The sequence below is a fragment of the Pteropus alecto genome, unplaced genomic scaffold (genome assembly GCF_000325575.1).
Source record: "Pteropus alecto unplaced genomic scaffold, ASM32557v1 scaffold156, whole genome shotgun sequence".
In the NCBI taxonomy this organism is placed as follows: domain Eukaryota; kingdom Metazoa; phylum Chordata; class Mammalia; order Chiroptera; family Pteropodidae; genus Pteropus; species Pteropus alecto.
In genome coordinates, this window is record NW_006437746.1 from 4,178,365 (window position 1) to 4,189,951 (window position 11,587).

General features: G+C 48.5%; 1 protein-coding gene across 2 annotated transcripts in view; it reads right to left on the reverse strand.

Annotated features, from left to right (window-relative positions):
- FYCO1 (FYVE and coiled-coil domain containing 1) overlaps nt 1–9,653 on the reverse strand; it is a 76,368-nt gene extending 66,715 nt beyond the window's left edge. Inside the window, exon 1 of one of the 2 annotated variants that reach the window (XM_015591735.2) lies at nt 9,167–9,653. The gene's annotated coding sequence lies outside the window, so the exon portion shown is untranslated. The remainder of the gene's footprint in view (nt 1–9,166) is intronic. The other variant, XM_006914860.3, reaches the window with a different exon arrangement.
- Between the last annotated feature and the right edge of the window lie 1,934 nt (nt 9,654–11,587).

Here is an 11,587-nt window from a genome sequence, read left to right on the forward strand (position 1 = left end):
CTGAACACAGCCTGGGCAGGGACCAACCAGAGCCCTAGAGAGCTGAAGCCCAGGCACGGCCAGACTTCTGCAGGAGCTCTGCTGCCCAGAGACATGTCGCCCCTCCTGGAGAGGTAGAGGATCATGGACCAGCATCGTTAGTGCGCAGCTGCCCTAGCACCACATTCTGTCAAGTGCCTACTATGTGTGGCCTGGGGATGCAGAGTCCCGCAAGGCACAGTCCAAGCCTGGAGGAGCTCGGCTGTGCATCAAGGAGAAAGACAGAAAAAATATCCAGGTATCAGGAGATGGTGGATGAGACCCACGCAGAGATAAAAAGTTATGGGCACTCACCAATGAAAAGGCACGAACCACAGATACACACAAGTGCTGTATGCTGAGTGAACGAAGCCAGACTGAAAAGGCTACATACTTTATGATTCCATCTCATATTCTTGCAAAGGCAAAGCATTGGGGAGAAATCAGATCAGTGGTTGCCAGGGACTGGGGGTGAAGGGAGGCTTTGACTACAAAAGAGTACACAGAAATTTTGGGGGGGGGCAGGCAATTCTTTTCTGTCTTGATTGTGGTGGTGGTTACATGACTGTATGTATCCGATGAACATATATTTGTCAAAATATATAAATTATATCTCATCCTATAAATTATATCTCAACGAAAACAGCGGCACCGTGATGAATTCTGAAAAGATGCAGTGAGCCCTGAGGGAGGGAAAATTAATTCTGCCTGGGGAAGAGAGAGGGGGGCAGACACTCTGTGACGGCAATGAGTCGCCGGGCCTGAAATATGAACAGGAGGTCTTCTGAGACCCAAGAGGAAGGGCGTGGGGCCGAGGGTGGTAAGGCCAGTTTCTTGTGTTCCTCTTTTCTGAATGTTGTCAACCCTTGGAATTTCCTGACAGGGGCAGTCTTTTGTCATTCCTAACAAACCCCTTTGAACCAGACCAGAGTTTATTGAGTGTTGTAGCTTCTGAGAGCACTAATCGTGGAGGAAGAAGACTCATACCACATGAGTCCTCCAAGGAAGCCTACTGGGTCTGCGTGTTTGCTTACACTACGTAAGACTTGCGCACGTGGGAGAGGGCGGAGCTTGGAAGTGATGACAACAGATTCTGAGTTAACTTATCCAGACTCTGGCCAGGACGATGCATGAAAATATACAACCAGCTGGATTTCCTAGAAACCAGCCTTCTTTGGAGCCTGGCATGGGAGAAACAACATTTGCAGACCAAACCAGCATCTTGGCATGATGAGCCTGCACGCACACAGAAGCACGCCCCTTCACGACTTCTGGCGCTTCGGTGAAGCTGCCCTGTGTCGGCCTGAGCCCAGGAGGCCTTCTCCACCTGACCCTAGGAGTGCACACAGCCGATGCCAAGTTCCCGGGTCACGGGGTGAGCTGTGCCAGCTGCTGACTACACAAGCTGCTTTTCCAAAGAGCCTGCGTCACCACCAAGGGAATGAGCCCAAGGAAACTGGCCACGGGGCCTGTAGGTCACAATGGGCTTCCCACCACGGCTGTGGTCGCCACCTCACAGTGTTTCGGGAAGTGAATCAGCTTCCTGGGAAGAGCATGGTCACCATAGGGATGCTGTGTTCACGGACTAGGAAAGGATAACTCTTAGCATTGTGCCCTCCCGTTTCCTTCGTCTAAAGTCCTTACTAACCAATAAAAGACGCAGATGGGGGCACTGTCTCTTGCCACACCATGGTCAACTTCTTGTGTCTTCAAATAACCTTGCCCTTTGGTTGCGGGGCAAAACATATATATATTTTAAACACTTCTGAACCAAATGTGTGGCTTTTTCCCACACCGGTAACTAGTTCTGACACCAACTATGTGTCCTACTGTTCGATTCAATTCTGACACTAATCTCCTGGGGTTAATGCAGATCCCACAGGTTGAGGGCTCGGTCCACAGGCTGCCGGGCTTCAGACACTAGTGGTAAGTTCCGGGCTGCTGCCTGCACTTCTGACCAACTGGCTATAAACATGAGCCCCTCCTCAGGTTTGATAATATGCTAGAATGCCTCACAAAACTTAGGCAATATTATGCCATTAATGGTTTGTTTTGTTTTATATTTTTTTTATTGTTTATTTTAAAGGACACCATTCAGGAACACCAAATGAAAGAGAGTGAGAAGCCGGTTGGGAGGTGAATAGAGCTGCCAAGCCCTCGGGGCTCCCCACCTCCCAGCACCCCGATGTGTTCACCAAACCAGAAGTTCCTCTGACCCCCCCTAGTTTAAGGGTTTCATGAGGTCTCAGCTCACAGGCATGCCTGATGACATCACCGGCCATGGAGATTAACTGCACCTTCAGCGTCATCCCCCCCACCCGCCAACTACCCAGAGGTCTGGGGCTGTGGCCTTTTCAAGTTCCTACCCTCTAATCTCCAGCTGGTTCCTCTGGCAACCAGCCCCCACCTTGAAGGTATCCAGGGGACCTCTGCCAAGAGCCACTCATTAGCATAAACTCTGGTCTGGTTCAAAGGGGTTTGTCAGGAATGACAAAAGATGCTCCTATCAGGAAATTCCAAGGGTTTTAGCTCCCTGCCAGCAACCAGGGACAAAGACCAAAAGTATTTCCTGCTGTCTCACAGGGATCACCGACTTCTAGCTCGAACCACCCTAAGCTGACCTCTGCAACCCATCAGCGAACGGCTCTCTCAACTCGGGAGGCACTCAGAGGGAGCTTCTGTCCACCCCGCCATGGCTGCTGCAGAACTAGGCAAAGGACTGCAGGTCACCCACACCTCGCAAGGCCCCCGAAGTACAAGTTACCGCCATGAACCAGGGTCCTTGTTGCATGACGAGTAATATCCGTCATCATGGTCTCCGGCAAGCTCTTTCAATTACCACAGAGATAAATTTTATAAAATTTGGGAAAACACTGGGTTCTCTTGCCAACAATTCAAAATTATGTTTAAACTTATCCGGGATGTCTGAAAACATCCCATCTTCTGAAAGAGGAAAAGGAACTAAATGCATTTTTAAAAAATTCGTATTAATTTCCTGGGACTATTGCTTGAATACCCAGGAACGGCCTAGGTACTACGTTAGAGGTACAGGATCTCCCCCAACCTCCACATCCCTCCCATCCTTGTCCAGAAGCCCCGCATGCCTTAAACAAGACACAACAGTTTAGTCCCAAATTGAGATGCAAAGACCAACTCATGTAAGCTTATTTACACTATGGTGTAAATGACTAATATAACTGGCTCTGCAGGAGCAATACAGGCTCTGAGTAAGCTGCATAAGGAAGGAGAGATCAGAGGGGAGGAGGAGGTTTGGGCATGGAAAACAACCCTGCCCGCCTTCAACAAAATGTCACACCTGCTCCCAACACAGCAGCTAAGAACAGACCAGAGACGGCACCGGACAGCTGGGCCCCGCCCACTCTCAAACCAGACGGGGGATCCCAGTTGTAAATTCCACCCAGACCAAGAAAGGATGTTAAGGACAGTTCCAATCAGTCAAAGGCAGAAAGTCTTTCTGGAAGAGGTCACTGCCTTGGCCTGGTTCGACACACCCAACAGCATCTATCTACTTACCACCTACAAAAGGGGGGTGGGGGGCGGAGCCAGGCTGATACCCACATCTCTGAAAGCCTGCGGTTCTGCTGGCTCGGCGCTGAAACGGGTGGTGGGCAGGCGGGCTGCCCTCAGCAGAGCTTTAGGAAGGTTCCCGGGAGAGGGTCAGGAGTCTGTCAGAGGCCAGCTCAGAGGCAGACCTGTCAGCACGCGTGCGCAAAGGCTCATTAGGTGACCCAACCCCTCAGACCTGTAATTAAAATGTTGACCACATGCATGCCTGGGTCATCTGTCCCAAATACTCCTGCTTGCTTGCAATCATCTTTCTTAAAGACAATGCAGACTTGAGCCCTTGACATCATTTCTTTGAATCTTTTTTTTGGCCTCTTTCTCACCGAAAATTTCAGGTTTCTCGGTCACTCACACGAAACCACACACGAAACCAGCTCCACTTCGAGCCCACTGAGCCAGGAGGGCAGGGTCAAGAGGGATCTGTGCATGTGAGGTGTTGCTTCTGGGCCTGGGGGAGCTTTTCTGTTTTTAAGGAAGGTGGGCAGTTGATTCTGGGAGGAGCTATACGCCTGTTTTGGGGGCTGCAGTGCTATTGCAAAGCCCTGAGAAAACATCCAGGAGGTGGCGGCATGTGCGGAAATCTGGGCAGCTTCCATGTCCTTATCTAGCAAATAAGCGAGAACTGAGCTGGTGCATCCATCACTCCTGCCCCCAAACAGAGCAAACCCCATGCAGGTGGGGGGACTTGCAGCGCTCACAACCCGCAGCTCCGGGGCTCAGTCCAGCTAATGATGAATTACGAACTGAATCTGATAGACTGTGCTGCACCACTAGACGCGGCCTCGGGAAAGAACGTGTATTCTGTATGTGTTCACAAATCGCTTGCCAACTAAGAGGTATTTATTTGTTGGGCACCACTATTGAGAGGCAGGCCTGACCCAGGAGATGGGGCTACCACTGTAGATAAGGCTGGAGGAGCCCTGGCTTTCAAGGAACTCACACGTAGCAGAGAGAAGCAGACAGCATACACCCCAATGAGCTTATAGACAAATAAGGGATCACTTGAGGCCTGACAAGCACTTTGATGAAAACTCAAGGTGCCAAACTGTACTCTGCTCAAGATTCTAAGCCCCCACTGCAGGAGGCTCTCCTTTCTTTTGTGGCCATTCGCCCATGTGGTAATTTCTTGTTTAATTTGTATTTTGACTTGTCTTTAAGCTCCACTGCTATTCATTATTTATTCATTATTTCCCTGGCACCTAGCACAGTTCTGACATATGGAGGGCTCTCAATAAATTACTTGTTGAATGAATGAATGAATGAATGAACGAACGAACAAGATAAAACCAAACACACTGACTGTTGCTCCACAAATCAAATTAAACTTTAGGCATAGAAATGTACTAGAAATTATTTACAACATGTAAATAATAATAATTATCCTTCAATGATGGGAAATGTGTAAACGTTCAAAAAATTCTATTTCTCTGATTTTTCAATTTTCCTTTACTGAGCATAAATTACTTTTATGTCAACTAAAATAATGCATTTTAAAAATCAAGTTGTAATTGCAGACATTATATCATCATTATTGTAGAAATATTATAGTTTTTACTCCAAGAATGAATGGAATAATGTAATTTATGGACTGGAAGCATTAAGTGTGTCTACAGGAGTGTGCGCCACAGCTCTGACCCCGAGGCAGCCTTTCCCAGAAGCCTCCTTTACCCCAGGACAAGGACGACCACAGCCACTACCACCAACCCCCGACCCACACGGGCCTCCCCAAGGCCCTTTCCTTCCTCCATTCCTGGGAGTCTGGATCTAGAACCATCAAACAGGAACAATGCAAGGGTTGGGGGGGCATCGCTGGATTTGATTTCCGCTGTGCTCCTTGGGGTACAAAACCAGCAGGGGGTAGGGCTATGTTGGCATTCGGGAGGGGCAAGCGAGCCCAGGACGGCTCTGAAGTAGGAATGGTGGCGAGAGGCGAGAAAACGGTTTTCTCTGTTGTCGATTGTAGTCGAGTACTGCGGATCTGGACCCTATTCAGATCTGGAATCAGACCAGCCATGTGAAACTTACATTACCTACTGCGTGACCTATGCGACGAATAATGCATACAGCTCAGGCCAGGACTGGGTGAGACCCCTGGTGTGGTTAGCTCACCACACTATTTTCAGGCAGTGTTAGCAGATCTGTCGCCGGGAAGTTATCTGACCTCTTCCTACCTCGTGCGGGTTTCTGCTGTTTTTGTTTTGGCGCAACGTAGGGAGGTTACCCTTTACTCCCTTTCGTGGAGGAGGTGGGGAAAGAGAAGAATTGACTACTCAGTGGCTAACTTTGGCTGAAGCTGTTAAGTGTCCCCTCCCAGCTCCTGACCAGAGCTGCAGAAGTCCTGGGAAAAGCACCTGGGGCTGTGGATTCGACTTGAGGAAACCCCTCCCAGCTCCCTGTTGAGCCCACCGTGGACCTCTCACAGGGATTCTCTGGGCCTGGCCCTCTGCATGCCAACGACTGGCTTGGAACCTTTTTTCCTCTTCAGGCTTTTCTTCTAGATTGCAAGGGTTTCCCTAATAGTTTCCTGCCCCAGGCCGGGGGTGCAGTACCCCGGGCTCCTGAGGTGGTTGGCCAGACCTGCCCCTGGGCCCCTGAATCGGCCACAGGGCCAGTGCCACAGCACCACAGCATCATAACCAGACCACAGGTTCTCCTTAAGTCTGTCCTGAGAACCACACTGATGTACACATCCTCATCCCTGAAAACAGGATCTGGCCCAACTAGAAACAGGCTCTTGATGTCTTTCAAACGCCACAGAGGGCTGCATGAACTGAAAGGACCAATGATGGTCACTAAAACCATCCTGCTCAACTAAGCACGGCTCTGCCATCGTCATCTTCTAAAGGCTGCGGAGCCCACGTGCTCTGAAGCTGTATCTCTTAATATGGGGACAGTACAGTGACACATCTAAAAATGGCGATAAACACAGACCCATGGTATATTTTTCAATACCCATCCTACAGGTTTACTTAGTTGTTTAAACAAGGGCTCTTAACCCAATCGAGACCTTTAAAACACAAAACTGGCACTGAGATTACAAGCAGAAAATACTGTTTATCTTTTGAGCAAGACAATGACATCCAGCCACTCAGCGGATGATGACAAGGCCAAACTCCACTCATCTCGTCGTGGGTGGCTCCTGGCACGTTACAAGACACCAGTTAATGAACCTTACCTGCTCTGCTGCCTGGGGCTGCTCCAGTGAATGTGGCTCCAAACTCAGTTCCTACCAGTGATTTTCACCTTGAGACCACAGCTAGACAATACGCTTCCTCTGCCTCAAGTTTAAAGGCATTCTAGTCTTGAGTCACCAAAGTTATCCTTGGACTCACTAGAAAAGTTTACCCATCAGCCAAACCTGTCCCCTGTAGGGAGGACTGTGTGTTCTGGAGGCAGCAACCCACGGCCTTGGTGACCAACATAGGTCAAAGTCACCAACTGCTCTGGTCTTGCTCTTGAAAGGAAGCAGAGCTTGCCACTCCAACATACGCCTCTTCAGGATACTGATTACTTTAGGGTACTTAATTTTAAAAAAGAGCAGATGGGGAAAAGTTCTGAAAACCTAGAAGTTGCTGTCAGTAAAAGGACATTTACATTTGTAAGGGAAATCTCCATTTGCAAGGGAGTTTCTCCCTCTTGGAATCAGGCCTGCCTTTACAGTCAATGGGGAAGGCTGGGACTTAATCTGCATAACGACCTTGCTCTTGTTTACTGTGCTTTTCCTGGTCACTTCCCAAGACTCGCCCTCCGCCCCAACATCTTTTGTCTTTAGCTGAAGGCGGTACTTAAGGTGATGGCTTCCACCATTTCGGTGAGTGACTCAGTATTCCCGGGTCTCTCGTGTGTATACAGGCGGTATACATACTATTAAACTTTGTTTTTCTCCTGTTAATCGGTCTCATGTTAATTTATCAGTCCAGCCAGAAGAACCTTGAAGGGCAGAGGATAATTTTTCCTCCCTGACATGTTTTAAATGGTTCCTCTCACTACAGACATCTGTGGGAGCCATCCTGCCCCAAAAGGACCAGGCTAAAAGCGTGGCTCCTGAACCCGTGCTGGTGCCCCAGAATCAGCCACAAGGAGCACAGCCCATCCAAGGAGCGGCTAGAGGATCGACTCTAAGGCAACTACAAAAATCATCAGAGTAAGGTATTAATTGTAGAATCTAACAGGTGGGTGTATGTTTTACTAGTCAATTCTTACAATGATTCTGTAGAACTATTTTCCTAATAAAATACTCAAAACAACTTAAAAACTAAATGAAGCAGAAATCCCACTTCCTAAAGCAAGAGCCTTTTCAGATCCTTTTAATCAAAAAAGGTGACGGCCCATCACTGAGACAATCAATCACCTCTGCTTTCCAGGGTGATGATAATAATGGCCCACAACTAGAACACAGAGTTCAATAATTTAGGAACAGGGCTTATCACAGAACAGGGGGTTGGGCCCACTTCAGAAAGTGGGGGCCAATGAAAGCAGAAAACCTCAGCGTGACAGCTCTTCCCCCTGCAACACCTGGCAGCGCATTAGGCAGATGGCAAGGAAGTTAAGCTTGCTACAGAGACCACAGGCTGGAGGTGGCAGGAGGGCAGTGAGCGGATTAAGGCCTGATCCTCTGTCCTCAGAGCCCCTGACCCATTTCTGTTGTCAAAGGAAACTGCTGTGGTAAGACGAGCAGAGGGGCAGAGAGGCTGTGGCCAACCTAGGCAGTTTCACTAAGTGCTCTATTTTTCTTTTTTTCAGAGGGGGCAGCCAATAGGAACTGTGAAGAGTGATAAGGGGCATCGAAGGGCACATGTGCATTAACAGGCAGCCGCGTGGTTAATATGTCAACCACACATGCTTTACTTAAGAAAATCATAAAATTCGGCCCGCCCTGAACATTCCCCAGCCTAGGTTCTCAGTAGCACAGACTCCAGCCCAAGTCCAGAGTAGCCACACCAGAGAATCCACAAACCCACAGGGGTTTCCGGAAAGATCACTTGGGGGCGATCTCGAGACCATGCACCTGGGCCCAAAGACAGTGGGTAAAGAGCATGCATGGGCCGTGACCGGAGAACGTTCCGGGACGAACCAACCGTCCCTTTCCGGGAGGAGGGGAGAGCCCAGGACATCAATGGAGTCTCGCAAAGTGAAGGTCTGGCTGTCCTGGCACAGCTGAGCCAGGAACTACGCTTTTTAGGTCAGCGGCCTGTTGGACGATGCAAACATAAACTGGAGACCTGTCTTCTTGTGCCTAAAACATCCCAGCCTTGCTATGAGACCCCCACAGGTGGGTTCCTTTGCTGCCCCACGGCAGTCAGGGGTCTTAAAACTGGTGTTTGGGGGTCTAACTGATCACCAGAGGCAGCTTGGGTTCCAGGGTCCGTTTCACCGGCCCGAGGTGCTCCCTACGTCCGCTGGGAAAGGGGGAAAGCTCGGCCGGGATCTGTGGGAGACCCGCGATGGGCGGGGACGAAAAGGGCAACAGGTGATAAGCTGCGTCCGGAGGGAAGTTCTCCGCTCGGGGTCAAGAGCAGCTTGTGCGCCCCCAGAGTCCAGCCGGTTTCCCGGTGGCACTTACGCGCTCGTGGGTCCACCGCTGGGCAGAACTGAAACTTTCTGGGGCCAAGCGGCACAGTGCGGGAGCACGGAGTGGACGGCCATGATACGCAGACCCCGCCACAGGCGGGCGCGGACTACAACTCCCGACATGCCGAGGCCCTCAACGCCCATTAGACCTGCAGGCGGATGGACGCAGACTACAACTCCCGGCATGCTCCACGGGGCCGAGGCCCACAACACCCATCAGACCTGTGGGGGATGGGCGCAGACTACAACTCCCGGCATGCTCCGCAGAGCTGAGTTTTGCTACTCCTACTGGTCCTCTCCGGCGGTGGGACTGAGGTTAACCCGTGCAATCCCGCCGGCAAGTGTGCTTACAAACAATGGGTCTGGGGTCTTGAAAGTCGCGCTGTCCATGTCTAACTTTTGAGAACTTGAAATATGGCTAGTTGAATTGTGCATGTGTTGTAAGTACAAAATACACCTGAATTTGAAAGACTTAGTACAAAAAAATATAAAATGGCTCATTAATATTTTTATATTGATTAAATGTTGAAATAATATTTTTGATATGTTGGGCTAAATAAGAAACGTTTTATATTGCTGGGCTCAATGGCTCATCTTTTGATCTCCCTCTCGTCTTAACGGATCTACTTAAAATGAGTGCTCAAAAACTGTTAATGAACTACCACCCCTTACTGCTGCCCCATGCTCAGCCCAATTTCTATTTATAAGTTATACTTTCTCTTTATCAGTTGCAAAGCTCTTTGAGGCTGGACTTAATAGAACAAAATGCATTTATTATTAATTTCTATATGCAATAATATCTACTACAGTGCGCACGTAGGGAGGATAATGACAAAATCATCACTTCATTTTCTTGATGCAAAGACTCAAGTCCCTGTGTATGCTGCAGAGCACAGTATGGCCTACTTGTGTGTGGTTAGCCGGCGGTCTTTGCCATCAGGTAGACAGAGTGGGGGTTCCAACTTGGCCACCCCCAAGCAGTGTAACTCTGGCAGGGTTACTTTTCCTCTTGGTGTCTGCTTCCTCATCAGGAAAATGAAGAAGAGTGTTCTGAGGACTGAATGAAATATGTGTGTGAAGCGCTTCTCAAATTCCTGGCACATTGTATGCACTTAATGATAACAATAACAATGATTGTTATCATATAATTCTATTAACTCAAACCAGGATGTAATAAGCAAAGCAGCCAAATAGCGATTTTAGTTTTTGCCAGATTTTCTTCTTCATGGAAGGTGAGAAGTTCAAAGTGCAAAGTACAGGCTCCCACAAGCAGGAGTCTTTGCCTCCCGCCAGACTAAAGTAGCCTCAGGCCAAGGCAGTCCAGGGCAGCATTGGGAGTCTCTGAGATGAAGATAGAGCAGCAGCATTTCCCCAAACTGACTGACCCTGGGAACCTCTGGTCATGGGGCATGTTAAGGATTTAGTGTTCCAGGAAGCACACTCTGGCACATGCAGATGGAAAACCAGAGGAGATGGAAGAGATTTCTGAGGGTATTTTGGTTCACTGGTTCTCACCTGGGGCCATCAGAATCTCCTGGGAAGGTACTTAAAAATGCAGAGGCCTGGGTGCCATCCAGACTTACTGAAACAGAACCTCCAACGAGGGCGAGCATACCTTCCTAGGTGATTCTGTCAGATGTTCCTAGTCGAAAACTTCTGATCTAATTCTTGTATTATAGATGAAGAAACTAAGGCCTATAAGTGTTAATAGGTTTGTAGAAGGAGGAACAATACAGTGGCCCAAAGACTTAAGTTTGAATCCTCACTGTGTGACTTCTGGTAAATTGCTTAACTCCTTTATGATTCACTTTCTTCATGTATAAAGGGGGCAAGAACAGCAATTTCAAAAGACATTTGTGACTCTTAAATGAGCTAGGACAAGACAAGTTCGCTAGCATGGTGCCTGATCTAAGGTTAGTACTGAACAATTTCTGGCTACTTTGTCATCATTACCATTACCAGAGTCACCACTTTGGCCATCATCATCATTATCATTGCCACAATCATCACCACCACCATCATCACTATTTTCATTATCATCACCACCATCATCATCATCACCATCACCATCATCATCACCACCATCATCATCATCATCATTGTCGCGATTTGCAGAATCATACCCAACCAGCCAGCAACACAACTGGGACTAAATCCTTGTCTTCAGACTCTTAATTCAATGCCTTTTCCACTACTTACGGCTCCAAATTCTCAAGGCAAACCTGAAGAGGCTTTAAGTATTTCATTGCCTGAGACTGTGCAAGAAAATTTTCTTTTTTCTAATTAGAAAAATAAAATTCTCCTCTCCCCCTCCCTCCACCCCCAATGGACTCCTGACACTCAGGGTAAAGGAAATCAACTACACATAAGACATGGGAAGAAATTGAAAAGGGATCCTTAGGAAAACTCTTAT